The sequence below is a fragment of the Mustela erminea genome, chromosome 3 (assembly GCF_009829155.1).
Source record: "Mustela erminea isolate mMusErm1 chromosome 3, mMusErm1.Pri, whole genome shotgun sequence".
Taxonomy (NCBI): Eukaryota; Metazoa; Chordata; class Mammalia; order Carnivora; family Mustelidae; genus Mustela; species Mustela erminea.
The window spans coordinates 78,635,371-78,657,031 of NC_045616.1; the positions used below are offsets into that span (position 1 = coordinate 78,635,371).

The 21,661-nt window shown below is 38.2% G+C and overlaps 1 long non-coding RNA gene across 1 annotated transcript in view; it reads left to right on the top strand.

Moving 5' to 3' along the window:
• Nucleotides 1-21,661, top strand: part of LOC116586355 — a 136,148-nt gene that overhangs the window by 78,525 nt on the left and 35,962 nt on the right. The window contains exon 2 of the long non-coding RNA XR_004283999.1: nucleotides 15,781-15,941. This is a non-coding gene — a long non-coding RNA (uncharacterized LOC116586355). The remainder of the gene's footprint in view (nucleotides 1-15,780; nucleotides 15,942-21,661) is intronic.

Genomic DNA, 21,661 nt, shown 5'->3' on the forward strand with positions numbered 1-21,661 from the left:
TCTGGGGGTTGTCTCCAGGGTCAAGTTATCAGACACCTAAGGACATTAATTACGCCTTATTTTTAGCGCAAAACATTATGAACCAGTTGGGCTATTCACCTTAACAATAAATGAATTTTGAAAATTTCTGATAAACTTTTTTTCAAAAGAAGATGTTTTACCAGTGCTGAGGAAATTCAAAACAAGGTCATTGATCTCTGAAGGAAATTCCCAAAGAGGAATTCTGAATATTTTGAATAAAGGTAGGCAGCTTCCCAGGAGAGGGAAAACATGCATTGTAGGGGTTTGGGGGCCAGAAGACCTCAGTTTGAATCTCAACTCCCTACTTTCTAGTGCTTGACAATCTTACCTAACCTGTCTGACCATAGTCAGAGTACTAGTACTGAGCTTGAAAGTTAAGGTAAGGATGCAGTAAAACCATGTCTATGTACACATGCACAATATACACAATAACTTTACCTTTTCTTACTGTTACTTTGTATACTACCACATTCATTTAGATGTATGACATAATGGTAATATTATCTAATGATGTCAAATAAGAACTATGTGCTGGATCCTGTTCTAACTGCTAAGTATTAATTTATTTAATCCTCACAACATCCCTATATGTTACATTTATTATTATCTTATTTTGTAGAAGTGGAAACTGAGGCACTGAAAGGTAAAATAATGTGTCTAAGGTAATGGGGCAAGCAAACTGCAGAATTAGGATTTCCACATCAAGGAATCTACATTCAGTGTCTCTATTCCAAGCACACTATCATATTGCACTTGTTAGAATATTAGGTATTACTTTATCCTCTTATATTTATCAGGGATGGGTGGGTGGGAGAGAGAGAGAGAGAAAAGAGGATGCGCGCGCACGTGTGTGTGTGCGTGCACGTGTGTGTGTGTGTGTGTGATGTGGAAAGAAGGGAATACAAGCAGGTGAGTTAGAACCCCAGACTACAGTACAGCTCCTCCTCTTACACCCTCTGACGTGAGGACAGAAGAGCTTTTCCTTGAGAACCTTCATGGCTGCAAATAAAGACAAGAGTCAGCGAAAGGCTTTTGTTCATCACCCACAGCTTAAGCTGCAAACACTCCCAAGTGTCATTTAGGACAGGAAAGCATAACTAGTATTTGAACTAACCTAGTTGTGTAGGCAGAGGGATAAGTAGTGTTCTTTACAGTTTGCTATAATTTTATACTAATTGTTTCACGTAATCTGATGTTGGTATGAAGGAAGAATGACTTACCAGATGTCACCCAGCTAGTATACAGAGAAAGCTGTCGAGTCAGTTTTCTTTCAGTCATATTGCCCAAGCCTTCCCTGCTTGACGGAGTGATGCTGTCATCTACTTCCTTCTCTCTGTTTTTATTTTCACTTACACCCTCTTTCTGGAAGCCAAACTGACTCCTAGGAAGGTGAAGAATGTGAGGCAGAGAGAGCTGCATGGCATCGAAAAGAAAAGTGGAGGTGCAGCAAGGCCTGGGGGCTGGGTGGTTGCTGTGGGGGAGGCCTTGGCTACTGACTTTGGATGTCCTGTAAGCAGTTAAATGATCCATTTTTTTCCCTGCTCTGCCCACATGGCTTCCATTGTTAATTCCGAGTGGCCATTGGCTGACTGCTGGAGCAGAGCTCCAAACACGCTCCTGCCGTGACCTTGATAAAGCACTGGAAAAGCACTCAAGTCTCAGCTCTGCATGGTTTTTCCCCAATGCAGCCTAGCACTGACCTTCCTTAGGAAAGGAGGTGAAAACACAATGCAGAAGAGTGTCGTTGGATTTCCCAGGACTCCAGGCATGTTTTCATCCTGTCTGACTCCAGGTCAAGAACCTACAACCATTCCCATGTTTATGCCACTGTTTTCTGATTCTTCAGCCCTAAGGTCTGTCTGTCTTCCCAGGAGAGAGAAATAGAGCTGGTATTTCTGCTTAATCCTTAATTTATAATGGGTTCAGTTCTGGGAATCATGCATCCTATTGATGACCAAGGAGCTTGTCTTTGAGCAGATGAACTTGGAAAATGGAACAGAGAGGATGTGCAGAAATATTCTAGGTGGAAATAGAGCTTATTTACATATATTCTGCTCTAGAAAAAAATATGGTGAGAAAGAAGGGGCTTGGAGCTAGAAAGTCCAAATATACTTTTCTCTAAGTCTGTTGATTATGTTCAATATCATCCTAGTATTTTTTAATTAAGCAGTCAAATTTATGATGTTATTTTAAATTATCTGATTTTCTGATTGTCTCATCTGTTTTTCTTGTGCTGTTAGGTAAACTCTTTCAGAGGTTGCAGAAGAGAACTCTTTTGTATTTCCCTGTAATCCATATAACAATATAACCATACATATATATAATCCATATAACCATAGCTGACAATTGTCATTCTTTTTGATCATCCATCATCTCTGGTTTTTTCTTCTCTTTGGGGGAATCCCTTATCTTGTAAGGCAGAGCTCAGGTCCTCCTACTGAAGATGAAAATGCCAGACACCAGATTTCCCAGTCCTCCTTGCAGTTAGGACATGGACAGATGTCCAGGTCCCACCCATCAGATGGTCCTTGAATCTGCTATTGGTAGGAAGAGAATGTGCGGAATCCATGCTGGCATGAGTGTCAGACACAGAGGCAACTATTCCAGTTCCCAGAGGTGGCAGGGTCAGTGGTTCTAGTGTTGACATCCATGACCACTGTTGCTAGTGCTGCTAGTGCAAGGTACAGTGTCTGGGTACAGGGTAGTGAATATGCTATCTTCCCTGGATGCATCGTGCAGTGGATATACAGTAGTGTTCCTGGTTGCACAGTCTTCAAGCCTTATTCTCTAGACCCCTCAGAAATTCTTAGAGTTACCCAATGTCCTTTCAATAAATTCCTCTTCTTAAATTAGCTAGAGCCTATTTCTGTTGCTTGCAACAAAGCATCCCAAGAGATACAGTGTTAAAGCAAACACTCAATAAATATTTGTTAAATGACTAATTAAGAACTTCTGACATCTCCAGTTCTAATGAAATTCAAGACCCTCCTAAAGAATATGTATATAAATAGTGAGGCAGAATTGGATGTAGACTATTTAGGGAAAAAGAATAAGTGAGTTTTGTTAGAGCAGAAAATTCATGTAGAAGAAAAATGGGAAATGAGGCTGCAAAACTAGTTTGGCAGAATATTGTGAAGGACCTTAAAAAGCCAGACTAAGGAGTTTGGGTTTAGATTCCATATTTGAGGTTTGCGTGAGAAATTGGAATAGTGGCTTTTAGTTACTAAAGAGTGCCTTTAGTATAATGTTCCCAAAATATGGTGGATAGAATATTAACAAAGAATAAAGGATCTATAGTCATTTATGTTTGGTATAGTAGGCCAATTAAAATTCAAAAGATTTTTTTTTTAGTCTCTTAACAGGATGAATTTCTAAGAGGTAGTATTCAGTAAGCAGCACTTCTCAAACTTAAATGGATATAAATTCCACCCAACTAAAAATGGTGAAGGGAAAGAGGCCTGGTTTCCATTATCAATCAAATCAGTTATTTGAATGAACTTTTTGGAAATCCAAATGAAGAACATTTGAGCTGAATGGATAAAACTGTAAAAGTCCTGCTGCTCCTTGTGGCCACATCCTGATCCAAGTTCCTCTTTTACATAAGTATTTCCAAGCGCTTTGTGACCTCAAAGTTGATAGTCAAGTGACTATCTCAGGGGTGTATAGTGGTCAGCTAATTGCTTTAGTAAAGAAAAGAACTTGGCAAGGCTCTGAGTGTTATATATTCTTTAAAGATTTAATTTTTTTGAACTGATTTTAGTTTCACAGTAAAATTGAGAGGAAAGTATAGAGATTTCCCATGCATCCCTGTATCCCATAGACATAATCTCCACTATTATCAACATCCTTTACCACCAGAGTAGTGTATTTGTTACTATTGATGAACCTACATTGATACATCATAATCAGCCAAAATCTATAGTTTATATTATAGTTCCTTCTTCCCATTGTACATTCTGTGGGGTTGGATGCTTCATTGTGTTAATCGTATAGACTATTTCCACTGCACTAAAAATTCCCTTTGATCTGTTTATTCTTTTCTCTCCTTACTCCCAACTCCTGATAACCATTGATCTTTTTACTGTCTCCCCATAGTTTTGCCCTTTCATAGGAATCATATATTTGCCTTTTCTAAAGGGCTTCTACTCAGTAATATGCACTTAGGTTTTCTGTGTCTTCATTGTTTGACAGATCATTTCTTTTTATGATGAATAATACTCCATTTTCTGGATGTACCGCAAGTTATTTATCCAGTCCCTCCTGAAGGACATCTTATTTGCTTCCAACTTTTGACAATCATGAATAAATCTGCTATAAACATCCATGCTATAAACATCCAACTTTTGACAACAATGAATAAATCTGCTATAAACATCCATGTGCAGGTTTTTGGGTGAACATAAGTTTTTCAACTCACTTGAGGTAAATACCAAGGAGTGTAATTGCTGCACTGTATGATAAGGATATGTTTAGTTTTGTTAGAAACTGGCAAATTGTGTTTCAAAGGAGCTGTATCATTTGGCATTCCCATCAACAATTAATGAAACTCTCTCTAGTTCTATATGCTTGCCAGCATTTTGTGGTTGGTATTCTCAACTTTGACCACTCTAATAGGCAGATAGTAAGTAGTCCCTCATTATTTTAATTTGTATTTCCCTGATGATATATGATGTAGAACATCTTTCCGTATGCTTATTTTCTATCCATATGTGTTTTTTTGGTGAGGTATCTGGTAAAATTTTGGACCCATTTTTTAATCATTCATTCCGTACTGAATTTTAGTAGTTCTTTGTGTATTTTGGATGACAGTCCTTTACCAGAAGTGTCTTTTGCACATATTTTCTCTGGCCTGTGGCTTATCTTCATTCCCTTGATATTATGTTTTACAAAAGTTTTCAATTTTAATGAGGTTCACCTCATCAACTATTTCTTATATGGCTCAGGCCTTTGATGTTGTATTTAAAAGGCATTACTATATATATAGTCATCCAGGTTTTCTCTGCTATCTTTTAGGAATTTTATAATTTTGCATTTTGCATTTAGGTCTGTGATCCATTTTTTAAAAGATCTTATTATTTATTTATTTATTTGAGAGAGAAAGAGCACACAAGCAGTGAGGGAAGGAGAGGGAGAAAGAGAATCTCACAAGCAGACTCCATAGTGAGCATGGAGCCTGACATGAGGCTCAGTCCCATGACCCTGAGATCATGACCTGAGCTGAAACCAAAAGTCAGATGCTTAACCAGCTGAGCCACCCAGTCACCCCGTGATCCATTTTGAATTTATTTTTGTGAAGGATGTAAGTTCTATCTCTGCATTCATTTTTTTTTACACTTAGATGTATAGTTGTTCCAGCATCATTTGTTGAAAAGACTTATCTTTTCTCCTTTGTCAAAAATTAGTTGACTCTCTATATGTGGATCTATTTCTAGGTTCTTTAATATATTCCACTGACCTATTTGTCTAGTCTTTTGCCAATACCACAATATCTCTATTGCTGTAGGCTTATATTATGTCTTGAAGTCAGGTAGTGGCAATTTCCCAGTTTTTTTCTTCTTTTTCAATATTGTGTTGTCTATTGTGGGTCTTTTGCCTCTCCTTATAAACTTTAAAATCAGCTTGTTAATATCCATAAAATAATTTTCTGGATTTTGATTGGGATTTCAGTGGATTTATTATAGTTCATGTAGGAATAAAAGATATCTTGACAGTTTTGAATCTTCCTATCTATGAACATGGAATATATTTCCATTTATTTAATTATTAGATTTCATTAATCAGAGTTCTATAATTTTCCTCATATAGATCTTATAAGTTTTTTTTTTTATTAGGTTTATACTAAGTATTTCATTTTGGGGGATGCTAGTATAAATGGTCTTTTTTAATTTTGTTTTGTTTTTAAAGATTTTATTTATTTATTTGACAGACAGAGATCACAAGTAGGCAGAGAGGCAGGCGGGGTGGGCGGGAGGAAGCAGGCTCCCCGCTGAGCAGAGAGTCCAATGTAGGGCTCCATCCCAGGACCCTGGGATCATGACCCGAGCCAAAGGCAGAGGCTTTAACCCACTGAGCCACCCAGGCACCCCTGGTCTCATGATTTTAATATCTGCTTTAATTGCTGGTGTATAAGAAAACAATTGACTTTTGTATATTAACTTTCTATCCTGTAAGCTTGCTCTCATTACTTATTAGTGCTAACAGGGTTTTTGTTTTTGTTTTTGTTTTTGTTTTTGGTAAGTTCTTTTAGATTTTCTGTATAGACTATCATGTCACCTGGATATAAAGAGAGTTTTTTTTTTTCTTCCTTCCCAATCTGTATACCTTTTATTTCTTTCTCTTGTGTTATTGCATTAGCTAAGACTTCTAGTACAATGTTGAAAAGCAGTGGTGAAAAACATTCTTGCCTTATTCCTGATCTTAGAGAGATAGCTTTGAATTTTTCACCATTAAGTATGATATTACTTGAAGGGTTTTTTGGTTAATATTCTTTACCAAGTTAAGAAAGTTACCATTCCTAGTTTACTGAGAATTTTTTTTATCATGAATGGGTGTTAGATTTTGTCAAGTGCTTTTTCTGCATCCACTGATATTATCATATGACTTTCCTTTTTTAGTCTGTTGATGTGATGGCTTATCTTAATTGATTTTCTAATACTGAATCAGTACCACATACCTGAGATAAGTCCTACTTGGTTGTGGTTTTAAAGGAATATAATTCTTTTCTATTTTTTTTTTGGATTTTATTTACTAATAATTGGTTGAGGATTTTTACATCTTTGTTCATGAGACTTATTGTTCTGTAATTTTCTTTTCTTGTAATGTCTTTGTCTCATTCTGGTAATAGGGTAATTCTGGTCTTAAAGAATGAGTTCAGAAGTATTCCTTCTCTTTTTATCCTCTGAAAGAGATTATAGAGAATTGGTATAATTTCTTCCTTAATGTTTGGTAAAATTTACCAGTGAATCCATCTTGGGAGGTGATTAATTATTGATTCAATATTTTTAATAGACATAGGTCTATATATATTGTCTAATTCTTCTTATGTGAGTTTTGGAAAATTGTGTCTTTCAAGGAATTATACAGTTTCATCTAGGTTATCAAATCTGTGGGCATACTTTATTTTTTATTAGTCTAATAGAAAACCTGGGAGCATGAATATATATACTGGAGAACCAGAGAAGGGTGTCAGCCTTTGCTAAGTTAACAAAATCTGTGGGTGGAAGGAAGGAAGGAAGGAAGGAAGGAAAGAAGGAAGAAAAAATGCACATTACTCATGGTAGCAATTCACGAATTGACCATTTTCAATAGTTACTATGAAATTTATTTCGGATGACTCACATTATCCTAGAGAATAACTGGACAATAACCCAAACAATTCACAGCTCAGTAGTGCCTGGATATTTGAGAAGAAAGGGGGAGATGACTGGGAGTATCAAAGAGGACCTATTCATTGCCCTGTGCCATGTCCTTACCCTGAAGTTTTGCATAGAGTAGGGCCCCCAGGACCGGCCACACTTTCAGATGTGACTGACCTGACAAGAGGAGTGTGGGACCAAGGCACGAAGTTGATATATTACAGCAAATCTAATTTCAGCAAGACTTTAAATAAAGGTTTTTATAACGTTGTTGTGGCTTAAATGTGAGATATCCCAATGCAGGAGAGAGAGTTCTCCAAGTTAGAAGATTAGGGTCATGTTCTGGTTTTGCCAACCTACAGTGTAACTTCGCTTGTTTCCTTAACCAACGACATAGAGAATGTATAATGTATATCTCACAGGCTGATTTTAAGCATGAGGGATAATGGGTGACAAGAGTAAGACAAGGTTGATTGTGGATTCCACTTATTTGTTATAAAATGATGATAATGATGTTACCTCCTTAGAAGGTTGCTATGAGAAATAAATGAGTGAGTAAGTGTAAAGCACTTAGGGATAGTAAAAGGCACACATAAATACCCAGAAATGTCTGCCATTCTTCTTTTTATTATTATCATGTATTAACTCATAAATGTTTTTTCTTGATTAGGAGACACGTTCTCTAACATTTTTCTTACAATCCCTCCAAATTCTCTTAAGATCCCAAATTCAACTTTCAGAATGATATTATTTTCTAAATTGTTTAGGTTTACATATTGGTTAAGTAGAAGATTGCTGGCTCCCTTGTATACTCATTTGTTAAATCTTTCCCAGAGCATATGTTTGGAAAAATATTAGAAGAAATCATGAACTTTTCTTCCTCAAGTGGAACTCTACATCTATTTATCATAGCTAGCCAAAATTGGATATTAAGTGTCTTAATACTCTCAGATATTTAAATCCAAAGGGTAGGTCTTGACTTTTCCCGTGTAAGCAGTAGCAGCTGTTGGTTGTAACTATACCTACTGTGGACTTACCAGAGGCACCTTTGAAAGAATGCTCTGTTGCCCTTGGGTTTCTGTAATGACCAAATTGCTAATCAGTCTTTATGCTTTACTGAGTTTTCTTTTATCCTTGTTTTTAGTGATTTAGCCAGGATGAAAGATCACTAGTTCTACTTCACATATCAAAAACAGAGAGACAATGTTAGTGGGCTCATAAGTGATTTGTCCAAATCACACATTTTGGTTCAGTAGTGGAATTTGGACTAAATCTGATTCTAATGTCCAATCCTCTGAATTACACTGGATAATCAATAATAAGAGACTCCTCTGTGAGTTTTGTTCTTTCAAGTTTCAGGAGGTACATCTGTAGTCTGCATTGAGGCTAGTCCAAGGAAAGGGTCATGTTCTCTCTATCTTAAAAAAGGAGGTCTTAAGACCTGTGCAAAAATAATGAAGGGCATTCATGCCTGGCTTAGTAATGGCACACACTTGCAGAAGCAAAGCTGAGACTTTCAGGTAAAAATCCTGGAAGGAATGGCACATAATAGATTAGAGGTTTCCTTAGTATTCCACATATGTGAGTTTTAATCTGAAATGATTTGGCACCTGCTGTTAATCTCTTTCTCATCACTAAATGGTAACCTCATAGGGATGGCATTTTTCTCTGCTGCTGCTAGGAATGGCCAAGGTCACATTCCAGAAAAGGATACTTGCCTTGCAAGGCATACCATTCTTGGGGAGAGATTGAGGGAGTTAATGTTTGAAGACATTGTCCACTTCTTTAATAGCTAACCAACTTACCTATCTCTTACTGTTGCTGTAACTTTGTTCCCTTTCCCAGAAAGTGATGATAAGAAGCGGAATAAGCCTGCTTGGATAATTAGAGAACAATGGTTTAGAGAATTCAATAATCTTTTCCAGACTACTGTTTATATTTTGGGGCTGTGTGGGCTTTATATGCCATCTACTGAGTGTCTATTTTTAAAATTCAGTGTGATTTATTAAAATCCTAGACATTCTTTGTTTGACAATGCTGGACATAAAGGGAGATGGCAAAAAAGGAAGAATGAGGAAGGAAGTCACTTGTGGATTCCTTCTAGCTTTGTTGGTACTGCCTAAGCCAAGGAATCCTTGAATTTTAGAGCTAGATGAGAAGTTGAGATGCTGTCATCCAACCTACCCTCTCCTTCACTCAATCCATTGCAAAACAATCCTAATACCTAGCTATAGCACTCTGCTCAGATGTCTGCAGTGATAGGGCACTAAATATTGCAGGTGACTATGATGTCAGTATTAGAATAATTTAATTGTCACAAAAGTTATTTTCATGTTGATGCAGCTTGACTCTGCCACATCTCTCCCACTGGCTGTCATTCTGCTGCTTTAATTATATACGATAAATCCAACCCATGGTGGGTAAACACTATAGAAAAGTAATGATAATTGTGCTTCTGTAGCCATATGGCCTGAATTCAAATCCAAGTTCCTCACCATCTTCACTGAGTGCCTGTGCTTCAGTGTCATCACCTGAAAAATGTGAATTCCCTTTTAGCCTACCTCATAAGGTGGTTATCAGGAAGAAATGGGTTTATATATGGAAAAATTTAGAGCAATGTCTGGTATTTGGTAGGCACTCAATTAATATTAGCTATTGGCAATGTTATTTTTATCATTTCATCTTATATACCAATTCCTTTTTAAAAAAGTATTGTTTGGAGCATTGTCCTGAATGTATTGTGAGGCTTTGTTTGGTGAGTGCCATGACTGGTAAGTAATGTCTGCTGAGAGTTGAAGAAGGGGAAATAATGTCTCAGGTCAAATATTTGTGATTTGTAATCTATTCCTGATTTTCTCATGACAGCCCTTTAAATATCTAATATTTTTCTCTTTTTTTAAAGATTTTATTTATTTGAGAAACAGAGAGAGAGAGAGAATGAGAGAACAGCAGAGAGGGAGAAGCAGGAGCCCCCCTAAATAGGCAGCCTGACATGGGGCTCCATCCCAGGACCCTGAGATCATGACCTGACCTGAAGGCAGATGCTTAACCAACTGAGCTACCCAGGCACCCCTTAAATGTCTAATATTTTTCTCTCTCAGCAGCCCCCTTCCAGGCTAAAGTACCTTGGAGAAATACTGAAATCTATTAATTCTGTAAATTTCCAGAAGTTGGGCCTTCAAGACATCATTAAAACAGGCTTAAAATCAGAGCATGGGAGAACATTTTATCTTTTCACTTATTACCCTTTTATTAAATGCTTCTGAATACTCCAGACTGTTGTAATTGTTTGAAATCTCTCCCAAAACACTGATGTACCATTTTTCACAACTTAATAACAAAATTTCCTCTTCCCTACACTCACACCATTCTTGCATTGTCCTTCCTGGTGGCATGCAGTGTATTATTATGGAAGTAAACTTAGACGGAGAATTAGAGTGTCTCATGGACTGAATTGTGTCCTGCTCCACCAAATCTATATGTTGAAGCCCTAACTTCCAATGTAACTGTATTTTGAGTTAGGGACTTAAGGAGGTAATTAGGTTAAATGAGTTCCTAAGGGCAGGGCCCTAATCCAGTAGGACTGTGATCTCCAAGAGAATACAATTTCCCGAGCGAACCTAATTTTTTAAAATAAGGCGGCAAAAAGAAAGAGAAACAAATACACTCTTTCCTAAAGACCCGTAACCTTACCTTGTTTACATTTTCTCAGGGAGAAACCTGGGACCAGGGGGATTTTTTTGTTAGAAAGAGCCTTAGAGGAAGCCTGGTTCAACCATCCATTCAATTCATTGCCCCTAACATTGACTGGCATTTGTGAACATTATTATGTACTTATACCCATTGAGAGTTCAGGAAAGATTTAAGGTGGCTGTAATCACAACAACAGTAGCTCCCAATTCATGATCTACTATTTAATTATTCTTTACCATACCTCCCAGTCTGGGTGTCTTTCAGTCTAAACAAACATCTCAGCATTAAACAACCTTCTCTCTGGACCTTTCTGATTAGAGTCAGAACCTTAGAGCTGGAGGGTCCTTCCAAAATTATCTAGCTCATCAGTGCTGCTTTGAAAATGACAAATTGAATTCTAAAACAAAGCGTTGGTTGTCTCCGGTGTCACAGCTCATGAGTAACTGAGTTTGTATATAAACTCCCATCACCTGACACTCACCATGGGGCCCTAGGTGGGCTTCTTCAGCTTTGTCAGGACAACCAGCCCCTCATTACTCTCAACTTATATCCAGACCCGCACATTTGGTTGTCTCAGGTATTGTGTTTATAACAGTATTAGAAACCACGAATGAGCCAGTTTGCTCAGAGGTACCCCAGGATATCCAGTGGTGGAAAGTAGGTCTAGTTCATAGTGGTGGCTTCTGTTATTAATATAGGAAATAGTTTTCTTGCCTCTTCCCCGACTTTGTTCCCAGTCTCACGATATTATAAAGGTCCCTCCTCTGGCAGTCTTTGCAATGAATAGGGCTAAGCCAGACACCAGAGATTGGCTTAAGATGTAAGGAATGAGTTGGTGTGAGGAAAAGGAGATATTCCTCCTCATCCGCTGGCAGAGTCCTGAGTGACTTTTAGCCTAGGATTAGATCTCTTTTAATACACTCTCCACCTGTGTATTCTCATAAACCAAAGCATTTCAAATTCAAAACTTACTCAAAGACTGATCTTCTTCTACTTAACTAATTTGTAAAAATATATTCCTAAAGTAACACGAGTGATTTTGTTCCAAAATAAAAATGGAACGTATTTAGAAGTGAACAAGTTTCCAGAACAGGATTAATGTTGAATAATGCCTGTGGCTTTGAGACCTAGCTACTTCCTTGAATCTCTGACACTCTCCCTCCTCCTCACCCCCACCCCTCTAGACACTCCCATTGGTTCTTCCTGTTGATAGCATCTTTAAAAGAATCGACCACAGTATTGTTATCAGTCCCATAGTTTCATTTCTTATTTGTGTCTATATTTAGATCGGAGGAAAAAACCTTTTTCCATTGCCTAGCAAAGAGAGTGTTTTTAAATGAGCTAATGAATCTCTTACAGGGGAATACCAAATGTAGCTAATGTCTTCTTGCTATGAAGGAATAGGTGCTAAAGCTAATGAAGTGTGGAAGTTGTTAGCTGGTGGAGTAACCATTGACTTCGATGGTCAGATCACAGGTGTATGAACACTTAAATACTCTCTTATGAATTAGGCCAGGCTGTACAGATGGGGCAGGAGGGGAGTTTGGGTGCTTGTGGGTGAGAAGAAGCATCACTCTCATGTGCCAATAAGAACACAGGTTCATTTTAGTCAAGAAGAATGTTCTAAACATAGTGCAACAGTTCTAACATATAGTGCTAAAGAACAGGTGCTAAAGGATTATCTATTCTAGATAAGAATCAAAGTCTGATATCATATTTAGAAAAAAAATCCATGAATTGGAGAGAATCATGGATTCTAATGAATATCTAACCCAAATATTTAATTTTTTATATTTTTCCTTGCAGCCTTTAAGGAATTTTTTTTTTTACCATCTTTATACAATTTTCACTAAATAAGATCCCTCCAAGATCCTTCCTACTCTCACCCATTCTTATGTAGAAAGGAAAAGACATCCCTTTGCCTAACCTGTGAATGGGAAGATCCATGTAATGATTCAGAGTAGAATAAATCAAAATATGGTACGGGGAGGAAGCATCTGTAAAATGTTTTCGGGGCCATTCATTGGCCAGCAGGGAAAGAATGGAATGTGTCCTTCCTTCTGCCCTCCCACCCCCAACAGAAGCCTCCATGCTCTTAATTTATCTAATGACTGTCCAAGTCTCTATACTGAGAACCCCACTAACCCTCCTCTTCCAACGTCCAGGGTGCCATAGTCTGACTACAAAAACTCTGTAAAAGACTCTTTGTCTAGCCTCCACAATTTTGCTCCCTTTTAATATTGGTGATACCTAAAATTACTTCTTTGGGGGAGGATTCCATTCAGTTAGATAATCTTTTGTCAAAATAAATCCTTAGAAGTCCAGAGCATTAAGCCAAAAGCAGTAAACATTTTTTTTTAAGAGGCCGAGGTCTAGAAAAACTAGTGGGGCCTTTCTTAAAATGTATGTGTCTAGACCTTGCTTCAGACTTGAGCTACTGATTGCTTGTTCCTTGACCTGACTTTTATTTCAGATATTCTGGCTGCATGGGTCTGTAATGAATTTTGATTCTCAGAGGCAATGTCCTTTGTTGGGGCTCCTTCCAAAGCCTCCTGAGGTTGATCTACTAATGTGTTCCATGTTTGTGTGTTTTGCAAGAAATCTTATGTGAGATATTTCTACTCCACTTGGATGATATGGCTTCTGCTTCAAATCTAAAATCCCCTTATAATTGTCTTATAATTACACAATAATTGTCTAATTGTCCTCCTGGAGCAGTTGCAGTGCGAGTGAGGATAGGAAGTTCTAAATAAATATTCACTTGTAATTGAATTTACTTCTCAATAAATATTTATATAGTAAATATATAGTAAAATAATAAATATATAGATATATATAGGTACCTAACTATATATTTGGAATTCAAAATTACTTTTCTTATTGGAAGCCCCTATACTCTTCAGAGTCCACAAAACCTGGGCAGGTTTCCCAGGATTTTAGGCCTCCTGAAATTACCTCTCACATAATTCTTTTTTTTTTTTAAAGATTTTATTTATTTATTTGACAGAGAGAGATCACAAGTAGACAGAGAGGCAGGCAGAGAGAGAGGAGGAAGCAGGCTCCCTGCTGAGCAGCCCGATGCGGGACTCGATCCCAGGACCTTGAGATCATGACCTGAGCCGAAGGCAGGGGCTTAACCCACTGAGCCACCCAGGCGCCCCTTCTCACATAATTCTTAATCTCGTTTAAAATTTTCCTTCCATCCTGATACTCAGTTATTTCTAGATTTCATACAAAACCTGCTTTTCCTGGTCCCCCATCATAACCTGACACAAATACTATCCAGAAAAGGAATAGGAAATGGGGGAAATGAGAAAATACCAAATTAAGTGAAGAGGAAGAGAAAAATTATTGAGAAGATAGATAAATTGCCAAGTTATCTCATGCATCTATTAGTATTGGTCTTCATGCCTGGAGATTGAGAGGAGGAGTTTCCCAAATAAGTTTCTTTTAACTGCTGAAATATAAAGCCTTGCCATGCTGGTTGGGAAGCTAAGTGATGTCCCATCCGAGGTGAAAGTGGGGTAAAGTAAAGGGAGGTGACAGGATGGTGAGTTGAAATGAACTAATGAAAACACATGGTCTTCCGAAAAGGAAATGGGGTTATGAAAAGAGATGGGAAAACCAGTTCTTCCGGGATAATGCCTTTTGTTGGGCTCCAGTGGGAAGTTCATTTGAGGAAGCTGGAAGGATACGATGGGCGCCCAGGTTACCTGACAAGAGGAAAGAGGGCTGAAGGGAAAGGCAAACAGTGTGGGAGAAGGACCAGGGGTCACGTTTTTCTTGGCATTGAAATATTTTTCAAATGAGTTATTTTTCAAAAGTTTCCAAGGAGGATCCTCTACCAGTTTCCAACCTCCATTTGGGATTTGAAACCTACAGGAAATTAAGCCCCTTCCCATGACCTCTTTCTTCCTCCCTAAATTAAATTTGGATGCAGAGAGCTGCTTAAGCAGAGGCTGGAGCCTTTTGCTGTGCCTGAAAGTGTGGCCTCTCCCTCATGCGGTCTTAGGGGCTGGTTGTGCTCCCAATTAATTGTTATTTTGGCAAGTTCAAAGAAGTTGTTTTGGGTTTTGGCAAGTTGTTTAAAGATTGGCTTTCAAGTTCTTCCATCTGTAAAACAAGGAGTTTGGACTACAATCACTGGTTCCTAACTTGGGTGGTGATGGCAGTGGGGGCAGGGGAAGTGCTGGTGAGGGCTGGTGGTTAAAGTCCCTTCTCAGAATAGGATGAAAATTATAGAACTACTCTCCAAAAATAGGTACCTATGCCCGTTCACATATAATTTTGCATATAATTTCAAATGTTCACGGACCCTTCAGTAAACTGTTCTCCAAGGTAGTTTTCCTCGCAGGAAGGTTACACTTCTTGACCCCATTTAACTCAGGCATGGGTGGTTCAAATGTAAGCAAAAGTTCTGGGTCGCATTTCTGGGTTAAAGACTTAAGAGCAGTGCTTTCGTTTCTTTCTACACTAAAGCCAGCAATGTGCCTGATAGTGGCTTCTCCATCAGATCTAGGAATGAAAATGACAGTGGTGTAGTCGTTAAGTCTCCAGCCAACCTTGGATTATCATGTGACATGAGGGAAAAAATAAGCTTTGGTTGCTTTCAGCCATTGAGATTTTTAGAATTGTTTTTTTACCACAGCATTATTTAGCCCATCCTGAATGACATAACATCCTGATTGATACATCCTGAATCTATCCACAGATGCTGGAGCTTTCCATGGGTCCTGGATCATCAATCCCAAATCTGAAAATATTAAAGTTTTTCTGAAAATTTATGAATCTCTGAGGTGAACTTAATAACACAATTGCAGAATCTTGAATCACCTGATTTCCTATCCTGGTTCCCACAGAACGTTCATTTGGGTGAGTATTTCATTTTAAGGTTAAGTAATAAAATTTATGATTGTGTGGGTGATTGGAATGAAAGGCTCACCTGGCCCAGCTTCCAAAGGCGATGAAGGGTTGGCTGCAGTCTCATTAGGGGATCTGCCTGCAGGAGGGAGGTAAGGGATTACTCCAGCCCTTGGTGTGCTGTGGACACTCCTTGGCTGCAGTCTAATGTGCAGAAGAAAAGAGTCAAGAAAACAAATAAAAACATACTTCTGAAAGCTTCAAATGACTAAAGAAGTCAAGAGGCAGGATGTCTGCACTTTGTTTCTATTTATGGAACACAAAGTTTAAACAGAGCTCTCCATTCAGTATTCATCTGGCTACGAAAATTGCCTTCCAAGTTATTATCTGCAAGGAAATGGACAGCATTCAAATCTTTCCCTGCAGTGAGTTTGTATTTAGAGATGTTTCACATGTGTTTAATTCACTGATCAATTTTACCTTGTCAAAACAGAATGGTCTGTCAAAAACAGGATGAGGCTCATTAGTGAGACACAGGAGATAGTACAATGGAGGAGAGAATAAACAGACTACCCAGAAATAAGAAAACAAGACCTATTCAGGAAGCAAGGGGGAATAGCAGAAAATGATACAGTGGTCATAGTAGACCAAAAGCTAGTGTGACAGCTATATGATACTGCTACTTAGTAAGTGATACTGATGAAGAAAAAAAAAAAAGTGTCAGGAGAGTTTAGGGAATAAAGGTTTTTAGCCTGGAGAAGAGTAGGAATTTAGCAACATTTTAATGTCTAAGAAACACCCTAGTATAGTTGTAAGAGTGCTGGACCTCATGAGTGGGAGTCAGGAAACTCAGGTTCTAAACCTGGGTATTCTTTGTCCTAAAGTTCTGAGCCTCACTTTGCTTGCTCATAAAATGAATAGTTCAGATTAAGATGACTGGTCAAGTCTTACCCAGCTCTAGAATTTAGAGAGGTAGTTCTAGGAAAATGTTGTTCAGTGACCCCACTTCTTTACAATTCAGAAATTTCTAGTACATGAAAAGCTTCTTGATTAACAAAAGAATGATTAATAATTTACTTAAATAAACCTCTAGTGGAATTTGTAAAATTTTGGAAACTGCATCCTTAGAGGTTTTTAAAGTTCAGATAGAGCCCATCTCTTTGAGGGTTAAGAGATAGACCAGGAGATATGTTTGCGGTTTCTTCTAGCCATGAAACAATGTAAAAACATTTTATTGTCATCTTTTTTTTTTTAAAGATTTTATTTATTTATTTGACAGACAGAGATCACAAGTAGTCAGAGAGGCAGGCAAAGAGAGAGAGGAGGAGGAGGAAGCAGGCTCTCTGCTCTACAGAGCAGAGACTCGATCCCAGGACTCGATGCAGGACTCGATCCCAGGACCCTGAGATCATGACCTGAGCCGCAGGCAGAGGCTTTCACCCACTGAGCCACCCAGGCTCCCTTATTGTCATCTTTTGAAGGAGATTTTCCCAATAACCAGCCCCTAACAGGAGGGAAACAAAATCCCAATCCAAAATTGTTGATTTATTGTCCCTGTAACAAACAGGAGATGTTACCGTCAGCCTAAATAAAGAAATAAACTGAGGCAAGCTCAAATGACCAGAAATTGAATTTATTTGGGAATAGCAGTGGACTGCAATTTTGGGAATATTCTGTAGCAAGCTGCAGGTGGATCTGCTGAGGGTTTGGAACAAGCTGTATTTATGGACAAGGAGTGCAAAAAGGGGGAAGTCCAGTCAGAGTTCAAGTGGTAAGTTCATTGGCTTGAGGATAGGGAAACATGCTTGGCAGATATTCATTGGTCAGGAGTGAGTCTTGGCCTTCTATAAAGCAGGCATTTATGTGAAATCAGTCTCTCAGATCTTAAGTTCTGTTCTTCTGAGGGCACATGCACATTTCATATCTGCAAGGTTCCATTTTAGATTGAAATCTTTTCACAGAACAAAGAGAAATCCAGCAAAAACAAGGCTCTAAGTTCGAGCCGTGCTATATTTTTACTTTGCAAGGCATGGTCATGTCTTACTCACAAGAACTTTGTAAAGGGTGGGGCCTTTACAGTGTTTGGGGCCCTCCCCCCTCACCACTGGGCTTGGATTTCAGAGGCTGGTCAGTGGAGAAGGCACCTTAGCCAGCCTGTATTGCTGCCAGCACCATGAGTGACCTGAGAGCAGCCAAAATTTTATTTTTCCCCAGGTAAGATTCTTCTGAACTCCTGGAAGATGGTGTGAGCCCTATTCTACATGCTGGACAGGAATATATCCAATCAGGAGTGGCTTGTATGTATCCTACTCTGCAGCAATTGCTTTTTTAAAAAAAGTAGGAGGAAGGGAAAATCCCTTATTGCTGCCCTATTTCAATATGAGCGAAGTGTTGGGCACTCTATCAGCTACTGATTAGAAAATAATGTTCAGCCAAGGGAGCAGTTGGTTTGGTGGAAGTTGTCCTTTGAAATGCCTCTGCAGGGTTTTAACTCTAAACTGAGAGAAAAGGAACTCCTCTAAACCATCAAGACTCTAGAATGATTCCTTTAGTCCTTAGGAGTGGCTTCCTTAGGGCTGGCTGGACTTCAGCCAAAGTGGGACATTTGAGGTCCCCTCTGCATTTAACTTTGTGGCAGCTTCTTCTCTCTGGAGTCAACTCTCACCATTCTTTGGCTATTTAGCATCATCTCCAGGTAGACTTCCCTTGCCAGAACTCATCATACTCATTTGGTAGTTCCTAATGTCTTTGAAAGTGACTGTACTTTCTGAATGTGAAAAAAAAAATGCCAGTGATTGCCTTGAGATCATAGTTTATGGTCTAGGGCCTGGTAAGTGAGTATTTAGCTTAGGATTTCAAATTTTATTTATTTTTTCTAGGTCACACCTCCATATAATTTAAAATTCAAAAGGTAGAAAAAGAATACATCAGAAGTCTCATTCTGTCCCCCATCTATCCAGTTCGCCTACCTGGAAGTCATGTTACCATTTTATTTCATACTCTTACGGAGATGGTTTCTTTATGTGTCAGCATGGATGTTTGTAATTACCCCCTTATTTAGTCAAATGATAGGATTACTACACACACTTTTCCATATTTTTCATTTGATACAACAATATACATTGGAGAGTATTATGTTGTAGTACATTTAGAGTTTCCCATCTATCTTTTATAATTGGTAACATTCTATTTTATAGGCATACACTGATATATTTTACATTTCCTAAAGTGAACATCTAGGTTGTGAGGAATCTTCTGCTATTATAAACACTATTATAGAGAATTACAGTGTATCCATATCATTATGTGCAGTGTGAATAGGATGAAATTTTTAGGGTGAGTTTTAGAAGTGAAATTGCTGTGTCACAGGGCGTGTGCATTTGTATATTTGATAGATATTGCCTATTTGCTCTCCGGAGACACTTGCCATTTTATATTTCTGTTAACAAGATGTGAGAATGTCTATTTCTCTCTATCTTGTCAGCACAGTTTTTGATCTTTGTTCATTCTGTTAGATAAAAACTAATTTTTAAAAATTTTAATTGATATATCAGGTATTAATAAACGTATATTTATCATAAGTGTACAGCTCAGTAAATCTTCACAAATTAAGCATATTATATAATGAACACCCATTTCAAGAAACGCACAGAACCTATAGCTCAGAAGCCCCAGAAGCTTTAACCCAGAAGATTTTATTAATTTGAGAGAGAGAGAGCAAGCATGAGCAGGGGAAGGGGCAGAGAGGGAAAGGAAAAAGTCAACTCTCCGCTGAGCACAGAGCCCAACATGGGGCTTGATCCCAGGACCCTGAGATCACGACCTGAGCTGAAATCAACTGACTGAGTCACTGAGATGCTCTAAGTAGCCATCTTTTTAAAACCATCAATTTTTATTTTGAAATAATTTTAAATTGGCTTAACAGAAGTTAAGCATCATTTCATGTGTTTAAGAGTCATTTATGTTCCACATCTTCCTTTTTTTTTTCACTACATCTGTATCTTTGGGATAAATACCCCGTAGTACAATTGCAGGGTCATAGGGAAGCTCTGTTTTTAATTTCTTGAGGAATGTCCACACTGTTCTCCAAAGTGGCTGCACGAACTTGCACTCCCACCAACAGTGTAAGAGGGTTCCCCTTTCTCCACATCCCTCCAACACATGTTGTTTCCTGTCTTGCTAATTTTGGCCATTCTAACTGGTGTAAGGTGATATCTCAATGTGGTTTTAATTTGAATCTCCCTGATGGCTAGTGATGATGAACATTTTTTCATGTGTCTGAACATTTGTATGTCTTCATTGGAGAAGTGTCTGTTCATATCTTCTGCCCATTTTTTGATATGATTGTCTATTTTGTGTGTGTTGAGTTTGAGGAGTTCTTTATAGATCCTGGATATCAAACTTCTGTCTGTACTGTCATTTGCAAATATCTTCTCCCATTCTGTGGGTTGCCTCTTTGTTTTCTTGACTGTTTCCTTTGCTGTGCAGAAGCTTTTGATTTTGATGAAGTCCCAAAAGTTTATTTTCGCTTTGGTTTCCTTTGCCTTTGGAGACATATCTTGAAAGAAGTTGCTTGTGGCTGATATCGAAGAGATTACTGCCTATGTTCTCCTCTAGGATTCTGATGGATTCCTGTCTCACGTTGAGGTCTTTTATCCATTCTGAGTTTATCTTTGTGTACGGTGTAAGAGAATGGTCGAGTTTCATTCTTCTACATATAGCTGTCCAGTTTTCCCAGCACCACTTATTGTATATTTTTTCCTGTTTTGTCGAAGATTATTTGACCGTAGAGTTGAGGGTCCATATCTGGGCTCTCTACTCTGTTCCACTGGTCTATGTGTCTGTTTTTATGCCAGTACCATACTGTCTTGGTGATCACAGCTTTGTAATAAAGCTTGAAATCAGGTAACGTGATGCCCCCAGTTTTATTTTTGTTTTTCAACATTTCCTTAGCGATTCGGGGTCTCTTTTGGTTCCATACAAATTTCTGGATTATTTGTGCCAGCTCTTTGAAAAATACTGGTGGACTTTTGCTCGGAATGGCATTAAAAGTATAGATTGTTCTGTGCAGTATAGACATTTTAACAGTGTTTATTCTTCTGATCCAAGAGCATGGAATGCTCTTCCATCTTTTTGTGTCTTCTTCAATTTCTTTCATGAGTGTTCTGTAGTTCCTCAAGTACAGATCCTTTACCTCTTTGGTTAGGTTTATTCCCAGGTATCTTATGGTTCTTGGTGCTATAGTAAATGGAATCGATTCTCTAATTTCCCTTTCTGTATTTTCATTGTTAGTGTATAAGAAAGCCACTGATTTCTGTACATTGACTTTGTATCCTGCCACATTACTGAATTGCTGTATGAGTTCTAGTAGTTTGGGGTGGAGTCTCTTGGGTTTTCCATATAAAGAATCATGTCGTCTGCAAAGAGAGAGAGTTTGACTTCTTCATTGCCAATTTGGATACCTTTTATTTCTCTGTGTTGTCTGACTGCTGTTGCTAGGACTTCTAATACTATTTTGAACAAGAGTGGTGAGAGTGGGCATCCTTGTCGTGTTCCTGATCTCAACGGGAAGGATGCAAGCTTTTTCCCATTGAGGATGATATTTGCTGTGGGTCTTTCATAGATAGATTTTATGAAGTTCAGGAATGTTCCCTCTATTCCTGTACTTTGAAGCGTTTTAATCAGGAACGGATGCTGGATTTTGTCAAATGCTTTTTCTGCATCAATTGAGA